Source organism: Apium graveolens, chromosome 11 (genome assembly GCF_009905375.1).
Source record: "Apium graveolens cultivar Ventura chromosome 11, ASM990537v1, whole genome shotgun sequence".
Lineage (NCBI taxonomy): Eukaryota > Viridiplantae > Streptophyta > Magnoliopsida > Apiales > Apiaceae > Apium > Apium graveolens.
Genome location: NC_133657.1, coordinates 111653640 through 111669305, shown reverse-complemented (window position 1 = coordinate 111669305; position 15666 = coordinate 111653640).

Here is a 15666-nt window from a genome sequence, read left to right as displayed (position 1 = left end):
TTCTGCGTATCTTTAATTTTTGATAATCTACGTTACTGTCAACTCATAGTAGCCTCGAAAGATTCCACAATAGATGCTCACAGCTGCTAGGAATTCCTTCTAGCTCTGCACAATAATCTCAAATGAATACGCCTATCTTAACTTACTAATTAGTACTATATCGAATAGTCCAACACGAACTCGATATGAGCTTTGGCATCCTTACATAACTATACACACTCTTACACACTCTCGTTTCTAGTTTACTATAACCTCAGCTCTGATACCAACATGTAACGCCCCCAAATCCGGGGTCACAGAATTTGGTCGTCACAATGAAACCTCAATCCAAAATAACATGTTTAATCAATAAATAAATGTTAGCAATTGAAATATCGCACTTGTGACCCCAAACTACACCAAACTCTTTTTAGGTTACAGTTCTAGAAACAAGATATCCAAATTCCATAAATAATTTTTTCACTTTCTCTTAAAACTCTTTTCAATAAATTCCAACTCAATACTAAACCCACTAGTATAACTTCGAAAATAAGTATACTAGGCTCAACTATAAGATAACATAACTAATATATAAACAAACAACTTTACACAATAGAACTTACACTAGTCCACAAACCCTGGACCAACCACGTTCCAAAAGCTTCTTATTTGCTTTCTCTAATTACGCGGCTAAACAGCGCAAGCTACTCCTCACTGGAAGGTTAAATTTAAAAATAGGAAAGTATGAGTGAAAGAAATGCTCAGCAAGTTCATTATAGCATATATATGGTCTTTTGATATAAAAGCCAACATCTGCACTAGGGAAGGACATTTTAAATTATAATTGTTGAACCAGGAAAGTTTTAGTTAAGGAATCCCATAATTGGTTCCTTAAATGTATTTAAAATCCTTTTGATATTTTTGAGCGAAAATTCTTCAGCAATACTTTAAATATCGATGAGAATAAAACTCGTAAAATAGTGTTTACATGATTATCGTAAACAACAATATGAAACAGTGATTATAGACTGAATCATAAACTCATTCAAAACCCAACTCTTGAAATTAATACTCATTTTGATGTCATATCAAATTAGATATTAATACGAACTTTGATGCTAACAACATCCCATACTAAAGTCAACATCAATCATCTATATTAATACCACCTTTGATATTTAACAACAAACTAAATATCAATATCAACCAGAAACTGAATCAAAACTGCATTATCACCTTTTATTCAAAACAGAAGCACGAGATAAATCATTTATATATGATTATCAGCAAAAGTATTATGCTGATAAAGAAAGAACAACAGATAATCAATGATATCTGAATAATAACTGAAGCTAACAGTAAGCTTATAAAATAGTGAGCGATAATTTTTAGATTGGGAATCACAATATTCCGGCGGATGCCTTATCACATGTTGATCAGCCACTGTGATAGAGCCGGATCATAATTCGTAAAATTCAGATCCCAAAAATGAGTACTCAAATAAAAGCTACATACCGGCCACAACCGATATGTACTTTAAAAGACACACTGTGGCTAAAGGACAAAATTGTGTTAACATATTTCAGTTAATACAACGCCCTAATGCTGGACCGTCCGCCCGGGCTACTTACGCATCTTCCAATCAAAATGATTTTTCATCATAAAGGAATCGAATCAATCGATATCCTATCATAATCTACTCCCCATTTCTCATGGTCCGTAGTAATCTCAACAACTGATGGCGAAATAACTAGAATGATTATTTATTCGCTAAATATCAATATCAAGTTGATAGGGCAAACAACACTGTAGAAGGGGGTTGAATACAGTGTAGAATACAATCAAATCGATTTAAAGCACAAGTAACAGAAAACAGATGTATTCGATATAACAAACTCTACTCTCAGCTTCCTTCCTTAACTGTTAGTCCTCCAGTACTTAAGTTCTGATATCCATCTTTTGATATTATCTTCTGATAATCTAAGTCCTGATATCCTTAAGTCCTGACTTCCAATAAGTCCTGATTTCAGTAAGAACTGATATTTCCTGTTAGTTAAGATCTGAAAACTAAACATGAAACATATTAGACATGACATCTCAAATATATCCAACAATCTCCCCCAACTTGTAAATTATGCAAGAATATACAAGTTAATAGATTTGATGATGTCAAAAACATTTAAGTTCAAATGCAATAAGAGTTTAACAAGACTATAAATTACAACTTACAAAACATCCAGCTTTACCAACATCACTGAATCAATCTGAATCCATAATGATTCTTAACAAAATCATTTATCAGATTATCTTCAGCTTTCTTCAGAACTTCAGCTAACTGTTCTTTGACCTGCATTAGTTCTTCTTCTTTATTGTCACCAATTTCATAAGTGGCTGTTTTGAGAGCTAGAATGGATGTTCTTTCAAGTCCATCACCAAGTCTGATAACCTTGGGATGTGAAGAGTTTTCATTATAACATAAGCATCTTCCTTTCAGAATAACGTCCACCTTAGCAGAATTCTTCAGCATAGGAATTTTTCTTCCATCACCTTCAGTAATCATTGGACTGTAATGAGAAGTCTTTGTACCAGAGATTCTGAATAGATCTATTATAGCCTTCAAAATATATTTTGACCATCTTCTTGTAACATCAGATTTTACTTCCAAAAGATAATGATTATATTGAAGTTCTCTGATAGACTTCTTTAATACATCAGAATCAGCTAATCTATAAGTCCTTCCATCATCGAGAAATAAGATTAGTTTCTCTTTCAGATTCTCCTTATCATGAGCATCTATCATAACTTGAGCAGACAACACCTTGTCAAGGAGTCTTTGTTTGATTTGTTCATATGGTTTGTCTGTCAATATGAAAGGATCTCCTAGAGTAACCTCTACTCCTGTTTGAATCTTCTCTTCGTCAGAACCTAATCCAGCTCTATCTCTAGGTTGCTTGGATTTCAACCCAAATGTAGCAAGTTGATTAATCATGAGATTGGATTTTGGTTCAACTGGAGTAGCTTTCTTCCATAACAGCTTCTTCTTATCAACAATTGTCAATTTATTCAAATAAACTTGAGCATTATCAGCAGTTGATGTCTTGATAGCTTGATCAGAATTTGCTGTTTCTTCTGTACCTTCCTGTCCTTTATTCTGAACAACAACTTGAGCAGTGTCAGAGGTTGTTTTAGAATCTTTACTTATCTTTCTTCTTTTCAGAATTTGAACAGTTTCATCTTCAACAAGATTATCATCAGATACTTGAACCATTTTACACACTGGTTTTATCAGATCTTGAGAAATTTTCAAGTCCAGTGACTTGGTTGGTTCATCAATTTTTCCTTTCCCTTTGTCTTTGGGATTACTCTCAGTCTGTGATCTAATTCTGAACTTTGAAGTTTCAGAATTTGACTTTTCCTTGATCACAATGCCCTTTTCCTTTGGCCTTGGAGGTTTCTTTGCATCAGAAGCTTTAGACTTAGGATTTGTCTTCTCAGTAGCAAATCTAGCTTCTTCCTCCTTGAGAGTTTCTAAATCCATTCCTGGATTGTGTTTTAGAAATAATCTTCTTACTATCTCCTCATCAAGTGTCTGGATTTTAGGATCTTTGTAATAAACAGTAGTTTGCTTCCCCTTTAACTTCAGAGTTTGCAAAATCTTCTGAGAGTCTTCAGATCCTGACTGAATCAGAATATCAGAATTTGACATCAGAGTTTGCTTATCACCACTTGACTTCAGTCTTTGAGCATTCACAGCATCAGAACTTGACTTGTTTTGAATATAAGATTTTCCTTGAACTTTTCTTTGACCTCTGCTATTTTCAGAGTTTCCCTGGTCATCACCTTTATCATCATTTTTCTTTAGTTCTTGAGTAGGTGAGCATTTGGACTTAACTACCTTATCCCCCTTTTCGGCATCATCAGGAAGTAAGAGAGAAAGAAGAAGTTCAACTGAAGATTGTATTTCATCCAATTGAGCTTTCTGAGAAGCTTGATTAACCAGAACCTCAGCAATTTGGGCCTGTTGCTTCTCTTGAGTTTTCTCAATGGCTGCAACTTTTTCAGAATTAGGTCTGATATACTTGTTTTTGTCAAGCTTGAGCACCTGATTGAGCTTATCATCTTGTTCTCTGAGTGTATCAACCTTTTCATGAGTAGCAGTATGTAAACCTTTAAGATGTTTTGTAGACAGAGCTGTGATATTGAGTTGTTTCTTGAAATCAACATTTGTTAGCAACTCATCAGCTTTTGCAATATGCTCTGTCAGAATTTTAGAACATGAAATAAAATCTGATTCATTCCACTTCTTGGTCCACTCAACACCTCTATGAGTATCCTCCCAAAGAATAGGTGCTTCCTTTTCAATAAATTTCTTCACCAATTCTTCCTTGCCCAGAATAGGTACTGGAGTCTCAGCAGAAACACTATCATCAGAACTTGAGGAAGACTCATTCTGTTCTGAGAGCTCAACAGTGTGTGAAGTAACTGGAGATTCAGGAATAACATCATCTAAATTCTGATCAGCAGAATTTATCTCCAGAGCTGGTGTCTTTGATGTAGATGGAGCTTCCAGATAAAGAACTTTAGGTATATTCAAATTATGAATATCTATTTCAGAATTATCAGTTTTTTCTTTAGCATCATCTGTAGCTTTAATAGGAGAGACAGGAGGGGTAAGAACTGTGTTACTAGCAGTGTCTTTGGCTTGAGCTGGAAGGGCTGCAATAATAATTGGTTCTTGTGAGATCAGAGATTCCTGATCCCCTTCCTCAGCTTCTTCAGTATCTTCTGATATAGCCTTATCCAAATACCTCCTTGCCTTTATTTTCTTCAATCTCCTTGCCAATGAAGGAGTTGCTTCAGAAGCATCAGAAATTTACAAATTTCCTTTTCAAAGTATCAGAACTTTGAGCTGCTGTTTCTTTCTGAGAAGTAACATTCTCAGCTTCAACTATCACAGGTTCAGATGCATGAACTCGTGCTTCAATTGTTTCCTCAAATCATCAAGATTTATTATTGACCATTAAATCAAAGCATTCATCACAGGATAAAGTTAAAAAAACGATGAAGTAAAGATTAACAAGTTGTAATTAAAACATGCACAGTCATATAATTTGAGAAACAAAGAACAAATCTTGCAATAAAAGGAAATTTCATTAATATATCAGATGAGTACATTTCATGAAATTTATCAGTTACATGCAAAAGTTACAAGATAGTTCTATTCTAAGATTCTTAACATCAATAGCCTTAGTCCTAGTCTAAGAAGACCTATCGACTAGCTCCTTCTGCTGCTGATGAAGAGCACTGCAAGACAGATGATCCGTTCTTGCTGACGGAGAGCTTCTCTCCTTTCCTCTTCCAAACAATCAAGATGGAGGTGGTAGTCCATCGAAAAGAAAAAGAGGTATGTGTGAAACTCTTGTGGAACTGAGTTCCAGATCTCTTCAGGAATGGCATTGACATGGCAATCCTGTTGCCAATCATCACAACTCAACTCGATATTGAAGGTTTCATAGTTCAGGAACAGGTTGAAATGAACCATTTTTGTTGATAGGAATAAAAAGAGAATGAGTTTGTGAGAAAATGGAAGATTTTTTGGCTGAATGAATAGTCGGTTTTAAATAGCCAATAGAATACCAAGGGACGCGAGGAGTGTTTAACAATTACAAGTAAAAATAATGACCCCTCGACTCCCTAGACTGATGTGTAATAATAACAGTCAGTAAAAGATCTAAAGTAAGAGTTAATGGGCAGGAGAAATAATTATGACTGTGCACATGCAGTTTTTCAAAACATACACATTAACCACTAACCCATAATGATTATGACTGTTTTTATCTCACCCAAATTTATTCTGATTTAAATATGACTGTTTCGGATTTTACCACAAATAAGTCAAGTAAAGAAAAATGCCATGTAAGCATCAAAGATTCCATCAGGATTTAATATCAGAACTTAACTTATATCAGATTTTAACAGTTATCAGAACATGGCTTCTATACTCAAATAGTGAATATCTTTTTCTATGATTCCTCATACAAATACTGACTTATTTTCTTCAGAGTTTAATCATCAGAACTTTCATCAGAACTTGTCCTCAGAATTTATGCAAATGACACTTAACTGTTTGTCAGAAACAACTTAATCACCACAGTAATTTTCATCATTCATATGGAGTGAAAGTGTGTGCATTCAGCAAAATATCAGATAAGGATTAAAGTTAGATCAACTTCAGTACATCTTAGAAATAAGGCATAACTAAGAAAAATGCTTAAAATCTGTCATCAGTCATGATGTCTACTATAGAAAAAATTTATGCAAGAGTCCATCTCAACTGTTTGTGCTCATTTTATGCATCTTTTAAAATTCCTTTTTACAGTGGCTTCTCAATGTAAGTGAGTCACGACTGCTTATCAGAATTTATGCTGTTATCAGAGTATTTCTCTAGTAATCATAGAGTGTGAAAAGTCACCAAGAATATTTTTTGTTTTTCTAATGCATATTACTTAATACCAGCAATGCACTTGGGTCTTCCCTTCCACATTTTTACTCTAGATCTCAAAGGAGTACCTGAATTTTTTTCTTTTCTTTTCTTTTGATAAGTGAGGCTTATCAGCACTTAGTTCATTCTTAAGGTTTACTGACATCAGAATTTGACAGATAAGAAACAAGAATCTAGTTTGTGACTTAGTAATAAGATACACAAAGTAAACTTGACTAAGCTCAATATCAGAATCTGCCTGTGTTAATGAGTTTCCACATAAACAACTAATTCAAACATGGGATTTCTAGTATGTTAAAGACTACTAGGTTAGCATCTAGCACAGTTATCCTCATTGAATTGAATAACCACTGAACATTCAAAACACTAATCGAAGTATATAAATCCATATCAGATAACAATCAGTATTTAATAAATTTTCAAATTAAGCACATATTACATATAGATAATACAATCTGTAAACACTGATCATAAAGTCTGATACATGAGAATAAAAACTAAGCAGATTTAGAGAAAGAACCTGAAACCATTCCAAGTTCATTTACTAATCTTATAAAAGTAGCTTCACATAGTGGTTTTGTGAAGATATCTGCTAGCTGTTGATCTGTTGGAACAAAATGCAATTCCACTGTACCTTCATCCACAAGTTCCCTTATGAAATGATACCTAATGCTGATGTGCTTTGTCATTGAGTGTTGAACTAGATTACCTGTCATAGCAACAACACTTTGATTATCACAGTACATAGGGATTTTAGAAAATTCTAACCCTTACTCCAGTAACTGATTCTTCATCCAAAGAATCTGTGCACAACAGCTTCCTGTAGCAATATATTCTGCTTCTGCAGTTGATGTGGAAATTGACTTTTGTTTCTTGCTAAACCAAGAAACTAATCGGCCTCCAAGAAATTGGCAACTTCCACTAGTGCTTTTCCTGTCTATTTTGCATCCTGCAAAATCTGCATTTGAGTAACCAATTAGCTTAAAATCTGATTCCCTAGGATACAACAATCCTAGATCACCCTAGGATACCACAATCCTAGATCAGTTGTACCCTTAAAGTACTTGAAAATTCTTTTCACAGCCAATAAGTGAGGTTCTCTTGGATCAGCCTGAAATCTTGCACAAAGACAGGTAGCATACATGATATCAGGTATACTTGCAGTTAGATAGAGTAATGGGCCAATCATACCTCTGTAGTTAGTAATATCTACTGATTTACCAGTATCCTTATCTAACTTGGTTGCAGTGGCCATGGGAGTGGATGCAGTTGAACAATCTTGTATTCCAAATTTCTTCAGTAAATTTCTGGTATACTTGGATTGACAAATAAAAGTTCCTTCTTCAGTTTTCTTGACTTGAAGGCCCAGAAAATAGCTGAGTTCTCCGATCATACTCATTTGATATTTTGACTGCATTAGCTTTGCAAACTTCTCACACAGTTTGGAATTAGTAGAACCAAATACGATATCATCAACATATATCTGTACCAAAAGTAAGTCCTATCCATGGTTGAGGTAGAATAAAGTCTTGTCAATTGTGCCTCTGTGAAATCCACTTTCCAAAAGGAATTGAGCTAAAGTCTCACATCATGCTCTTGGAGCTAACTTAAGGCAATAAAGTGCTTTCTCAAGCCTGTAGCCATGATTGGGAAATTTAGGATCTACAAAGCCTGAAGGTTGTTCAACATATACCTCTTCTTCCAATTCTCCATTGAGAAAAGCACTTTTTACATCCATTTGAAAGACTTTAAACTTCTTGTGAGCAGCTTAAGCCAAAAAGATCCTTATGGCTTCTAATCTTGCAACTGGTGCAAATGTTTCATCATAATCAATACCCTCCTGCTGAGAGTAACCTTTAGTAACCGGTCTTGCTTTTTTCCTTGTAATTATGCCATCACTGTCAGTTTTGTTTCTAAACACCCATTTTGTACTAAAAATGATCTATTCTTTGGTCTTGGCACTAGGGTCCAGACTTTATTTCTTTCAGATTCATTTAACTCTTCTTGCATTGCTTGCACCCAATCAGCATCTTGAAGAGCTTCTTCCACTTTCTTTGGTTTAGTCTGAGATAGAAAAGAATGATAGATACATTCATTTGAAGTTACAGTTCTAGTTCTGACACCTGTTTCAGGATCTCCAATGATTAAATCAGGTGTATGTGCTTTAGTCCACTTCCTTGTAAATGGAAGTTGAACTCTAGAACTGGATCCTCCCCTGTTAGGTCACACACACTGTAGAAGGGGGTTGAATACAGTGTTTAGCATAATCAAATCGAATATAAGAACTCAAGTAACAGAAAACAGATTTTATTCAACACAATAAACTCTGTTACAATATGGAACTGTCCTCTCTCAATGATGAACAAATTATCATGAGAGTTGCTAGGATTACAAAGAATAATAACTTCGATAATGATAACACTTATAGTGTAAAGCCTATGTCTGTGTTTATATACTACACAGTTACAAGATAAATTCTAATTAATATGGAATATAATTCTACTTCCTAAAATATATCAACTAGTTATCTTTTCTTCCAAGTATTCTATCCTTCATAGAATTCTTTCTTCATGCATAATTCTTTCTGTCTTAGTCCCGATCTTCTTTCCCTTCAATCAGCCGCCTGCCTTATCTAAAATTCATCTTAAGTCCTGATATTATCTCTTGATAAATATCTTCTGATCACTTAAGTTCTGATAACTTAAGTTCTGATATCTTAAGTTCTGTCTTCAGTATAAGTGCTGATTTCCAGTTAAGAACTGATTTGTCCTATTAAGTAAGATCTGAAAACTAAACACAAATCATATTACACATGACATTATCAAATATATCTAACAATCTCCCCCAACTTGTAAATTAGCATAATATACAAGTTCAACAGATATTTGATGATGTCAAAAACATTAAGTACAAATGTATGAGAATTTGACTAGATAACTACAACTTACAGTCCTTTCAGCTTTACCATCTTAAACTTCTGATAACAGCTTCAGTCTGTATACACTTCAGAATTTAAGCAGTTGTAGATCTTTGACTTGGCTTCAATTTTTGATCTCTTTGATATCAGGAGTTGTTCTGAGATAGTTCTTCAACAAACATCTCTCAGCATATTCAAGTTCATTAACCATCCTCCTTTTAGCATTTATCAATTCAGCTGTATCTTCACCAGTTTGAAAAATAGCTGTTCTGAGATCATTTATCTTAGCTTTTGTTATCTCCTGATCTAGTCTAATCAGATATGCCTTTTCAGACTCTAGATTGAATTCCACAGCTTTATAACCCAGAAAAGTAGTTATAATCTTTGCAGAGTTAGGCTTCATTTCGATAATATCACCTTTGTGATCTCTGTACTTGGGACAATATGTGCTATCAGATTTTACAGAATAAAGCTTCTTCTGTATTTGAATTTGAGACTTTAAATACCCTGCAACACTATCTGTTAATCTATCTTTCACTTGAAGTAGGAATAGAACATGTTCCAGTTCCTCAAAATACTTCAGTGGTATAGCATTCTGCTTAATTTGGTATACCCTTCCATCTGTAATAAAATATAACAAGATGTGTTCTTTCAAAAAGGCATGGTAAACCATTTGTACAGATTCAAGTCGATTCAATCTTTCAGGAGTTGCTCCAACACCTGGTTCACTTAAGGAAGTCGGATTATCGGTAGTGTTATGTACTCTTCTTTCATCAGAACTACCCAACCCAGATTTATCTCTTGCTTCCTTTCCTGTAGCAACTCTTGCTTCAAAACCACTTGTTGCAGTCTTCAAAGGTTGAGTCTGTTTAGCTTTGGTGAATCCTGGTAGGAGTATCTTTGAAGGTTTAACATGAGCAATATCAGAGGTTTCCTTTTCCTTATCTTCTGATATCAAGCCAACTTGAGCTATGTCAGAGGTTGCTTTGTTCACTATCATATCAGAACTTACTATATCTTGACTCTGAACAACATGAGCCATGTCAGAGGTTGTTTGAAAAATCTACTTTATTATCAGAGTAAGATTAGCATCTTCTTCTTCATCAATTATTTCTTCATCCATGACTGGCATATAAACCTTTACAGGTTCATCAACTTTTTCTTTGCCCTTGGACCTTGGATCAATTTCCACATGTGATTTGGCTTTGGTTGCCTCACCTTTATCACAATATCCTAGGGTTTGGAAATTTCTTTTCAACAACAGAAGCTTTAGATTTTATCTTGACACCTTCGGCTTTGAGTCTAGCTTCTTCTTCCTTTAGACTCTCAAAGTCCATTCCTGGATTTTCTTTAAGAAATAACTGCTTTGAAATTTCTTCATCAAGTTCCAGATGTTCACCAGAACTTATCCTTTTACCATTATCAGAACTTATTCTTCTCCCAGTATCAGAACTTGTTCCTTGACTTGTAATTCTAGCTTTACTTGATGAAAATCCTTTACCTTGACCTCTACCCTTGTTAGAGTTTCCCGGGTCATCATTTCCATCATCCTTTCCTTTCAGTGTCTGAATATATTTGCATTTGGACTTAATCACTTTCTCCCCCTTTTTGGCATCAGCAGGTAAAAGAAGAGAGACAAGAAATTCCACTGAGGATTGGATCTCACTGAGTTGATTTTGGTGAGAAGCTTGATTTTTCAGAATTTATTCAATTTGAGTTTGTTGCACTCCTGAGTTTTCTCAATGTAGGCAATTCTGTCAAAGGCTGGCTTGAAAAATCTGTTCTTTTCAAGTTTCACATTCATATCTTGCTGGATCAAAGTTTCTTGAATTTTATTCACCTTGGCATGAGTTGTTTAGTGTTTACCCTGAAGGTGCCTAGTACTCAATGCAGTAACTCTCAGCTGTGCCTTGAAATCATCATTTATCAGCATTTCATCGGCTTTTGCCAGATGCTCAGCAAGAACCTTTTCAGAAGGAACAAAACTAACTGTGTTCCATTCCTTAGTCCACTCCTTTCCTCTAGGAGTTTCACTCCAAGGTACTGGTGCTTCCCCTATAACAAACTTCTTAACTAAATCAGCTTTAGTAATTGTTTGTTGAGGTGCATGTCCTAATGGACCAGCTGCATCAACATCTAAATTAGCAGCAGCTTCACCAGTAGTTTCTTCATTAGCAGCATCAGAACTTGTAGATCCTGCGGTATCAGCATCCTCGGATAAAACAGCAGTATGAGAGGCTATAGAGGCTTTAACATCATCCTCTAAATTCTGATCTGCAGCCAGGTTCTGATCAACATCCAAAATTGATGTTGTTGGTGGAGTGAGTTGAATTGGTGGAGCTTCCAAGTACAAAACTTCAGGCACAATCAAGTTATGAATATCAATTTCAGCACTTGTACCTGGTTCTTCAGTATGTACTGGATCAACTATAGGTGACATATGAGGTGTAGGAATTTTGTCTTGAGCAGTTTCATGTTGTGCAAAAGGAAGTGATTCAATAACAATTGGTTCTGTTGAGATCAGAGATTCCTGATCCCCTTCCTTAGCTGCTTCCACTACATCTGAATCGGACTCAACTATGTCCCTGTGAGCTCTCTGTTTCTTTAATTTCTTCAAAGGTGGAGACACTGTAGGAGCTTTATCATCAGAATTTAACTTTCTAAGCCTTTTGAGGGGCCTAGAACTTCCAGTTACAGTATCTTTCTGAGAAGAAACCTTCTCAGCTTCTACAACAACAGGTTCTGATATGGGAACCTGTTCCTCAGTTGTTTCCTCAAATCAACAGAATTTAATCAAAACATTCATCATAAAATAAGATTAAAAGTCGATGAAGTAAAGATTAATAAATTGCAATTAAACATGCACAGTCACATAATTTGAGAAACAAAGAATAAATCTTGCAATTAAAGAAAATTTCATTGATATATCAGATGATTACATTTGATGAAATTTAGCAATTACATGCAAAAATTACAAGATAGTCCTATTCTACGATTCCTAACATCAATAGCCTTAGTCCTAGTCTAAGAATACCTAACGACTAACTCCTTTTGCTGTTAACGAAGGGCACTGCAAGGCGGATGATCCGTTCTTGCTGACGGAGAGCTTCTCTCCTTTCCTCTTCCAACCTTTCAAGATGGAGGTGATACTCCATTGATAAGAACAAGAGTTCTGTGTGAACCTCTTATGGAACTGAGTTCCAAAGCTCGTCAGGAATGGCGGTGACATGCCACTCCTGTTGCCATTCATCACAACTCAACTCGATGTTAAAGGTTTCATAGTTCAGGAACATGTTGAAATGGACCATTTTTGTTGGTATGAATAAAAAGAGAGTGAGTTTGTGAGAAAATGAAAGATGGTTTGGCTGGAATGAATGGTTGGTTTAAATAGCCAATAGAATACTAAGGGACGCGAGGACTGGTTAAACATTACAAGTAAAAATAATGACCCCTTGACTCCCTAGACTGAAGTGTAATTATAACAGTCAGTAAAAGATCTAAAGCCAGAGTTAATGGGCACGAGATATAATAATAATTACTGTGCACATGCAGGTTTTCAAGACATACACGCTAACCACTAACCCATAATGATTATGACTATTTTATCTCACATTAACCAATATTCTGTAAAAATATTATCGTTCAAGTAATGACAAAAAATAAACTAAGTAAATAAATACTGCCACGTCAGCATCAGAACTTGATTATTATCAGGATTTAAAAGTCATCAGAATATGGCTCCTTAACTCGAAAAGTGAATGTATATTCATGTAAATCTTTACACAAATACTGATATGGTTTTATCAGAACTTAATCATCAGAACTTCCATCAGAACTTGTCCTCAAAATTTATGCAATCTGACACATAAACTGTTCATCTAAAACAACATTTATCACCACGGTAATTTTCATCATTCATATGGAGTGTATGTGTGTGCATTAAGCTAAATATCAGACAAAGAGTAAAGTTTGATTCACTTCAGTATATCTTAGAAATAAGGCATAACTAAGAACTTTACTCAAAATCTGTCATTGTTGTAAAGTCTACTTTAGAATGAGTTCATGCATGAGTCCACCTCAACTGTTTTGTGCTCATTTTATGCATCTTTTGAAATTCTATTTTACAGTGGCTTCTCAGTGTAAGTGAGTCACGACTGCTTATCAGAATTTATGCTGCTGTTATAGTATTTCTCCAGTAATCATAGAGTGTGAAAAGTCACCAAGAAAATTTTTATTTTGCTTTTCTAATGCATATTACTTAATACCAGCAATGCACTTGGGTCTTCCCTTCCACATTTTTACGCTAGATCTCAAAGGAGTACCTGATTTTTATTTTTTTCTTTTCTTTTTCTTTTGAAAAGTGAGGCTTATCAGCACTTAGTACATCCATCAGATTTACTAACATCAGAACTTAACAGATGAGAAGCATTATTCTAGTTTTTGACTTAGTAATAAGATACACAAAGTAAACTTAACTAAGCTCAATATCAGAATTTGCTTATGTTAAAAGATTTCCACATAAACAATTACTTCAAACATGGGATCTTTAGTATATTAAAGACTACTAGTTCAGCATCTAGCACAGTTATCCTCATTGGATAGAATAGTCACAGAAATATTCATATCACTATCAGAGTTTAGAAATTCACATCAGAGAAAAATCAGCACTTAAATAATTTTCAATTTAAGCACAGAATACACAAAGACAGTAATATCTGTAAACACTGATCATAAAGTCTGATGTATCAGAACATAAACTAAGCAGATTTAGAGTAAGAACCTGAAACCATTCCAAGTTTATTTACCAATCTTGTAAAAGTAGCTTCACACAGTGGTTTTGTGAAGATATCTGCTAGTTGTTGATCTGTGGGAACAAAATGCAATTCCAATGTAACTTCATTCACATGTTCCCTTATGAAGTGGTACCTAATGCTGATGTGCTTTGTCATTGAGTGTTGAACTGGATTACCTGTCATAGCAATAGCACTTTGATTATCACAGTAAATGGGGATTTTAGAAAATTCTAACCCATAATCCAGTAACTGATTCTTCATCCAAATAATCTGTGCACAACAACTTCCTGCAGCAATGTATTCTGCTTCTGCAGTTGATGTGGAAATTGACTTCTGTTTCTTGCTAAACTAAGAAACCAATCTGCCTCCAAGAAATTGGCAGCTTCCACTTGTGCTTTTCCTGTCAATTTTGCATCCTGCAAAATTTGCATATGAATAACCTATTAGCTTAAAGTCTGATTATCTAGGATACCACAATCCCAGATCAGCTGTACCCTTAAGGTACTTGAAAATTCTTTTCACATCTGTTAAGTGAGGTTCTCTTGGATATGCTTGAAATCTTGCACAAAGACAGGTAGCATACATGATATTAGGTCTACTTACAGTTAGATAGAATAGAGAGCCAATCATACCTCTATAATCAGTAATATCTACTGATTTACCAGTATCCTTATCCAACTTAGTTGCAGCGACCATAGGAGTGGATGCACTTGAACAATCCTGCATTCCAAATTTTTCCACAAATTTCTGGTGTACTTAGATTGACAAATAAAAGTTCCTTCTTCATTTTGCTTGACTTGAAGGCCCATAAAATAGTGAAGTTCTCCCATCATACTCATTTGATATCTTGACTGCATCAGCTTGGCAAACTTCTTACAAAGTCTGTCATTTGTAGAACCAAAAATGATATCATCAACATATATTTGCACAAAAAGTAAGTCCTTTCCATGGTTGAGGTAGAAAAATATTTTGTCAATCGTCCCTCTGTTAAATCCACTTTCCAGAAGAAACTGAGCTAATGTCTCATACCATGCTCTTAAAGCTTGCTTAAGGCCATAAAGTGCTTTATCAAGCCTGTAGACATGATTGGGAAATTTGGGATCTACAAAGCCTGGAGGTTATTCAACATATACCTCTTCTTCCAATTCTCCATTGAGAAACGCACTTTTCACATCCATTTGAAAGACTTTAAACTTCTTGTGAGCAGCATAAGCCAAAAATATCCTTATGGCTTCCAATCTAGCAACTGGTGCAAATGTTTCATCATAATCAATTCCCTCCTGTTGAGAGTATCCTTTTGCAACCATCCTTACTTTGTTCCTTGTAATTATGCCATCACTGTCAATTTTGTTTCTGAACACCCACTTTATACCAACAACAGACCTGTTCTTTGGTCTTGCCACTAAGGTCCAGACTTTATTTCTTTGAAATTCATTTAACTCTTCTTGCATTGGCTGCACCCAATCAGCATTTTG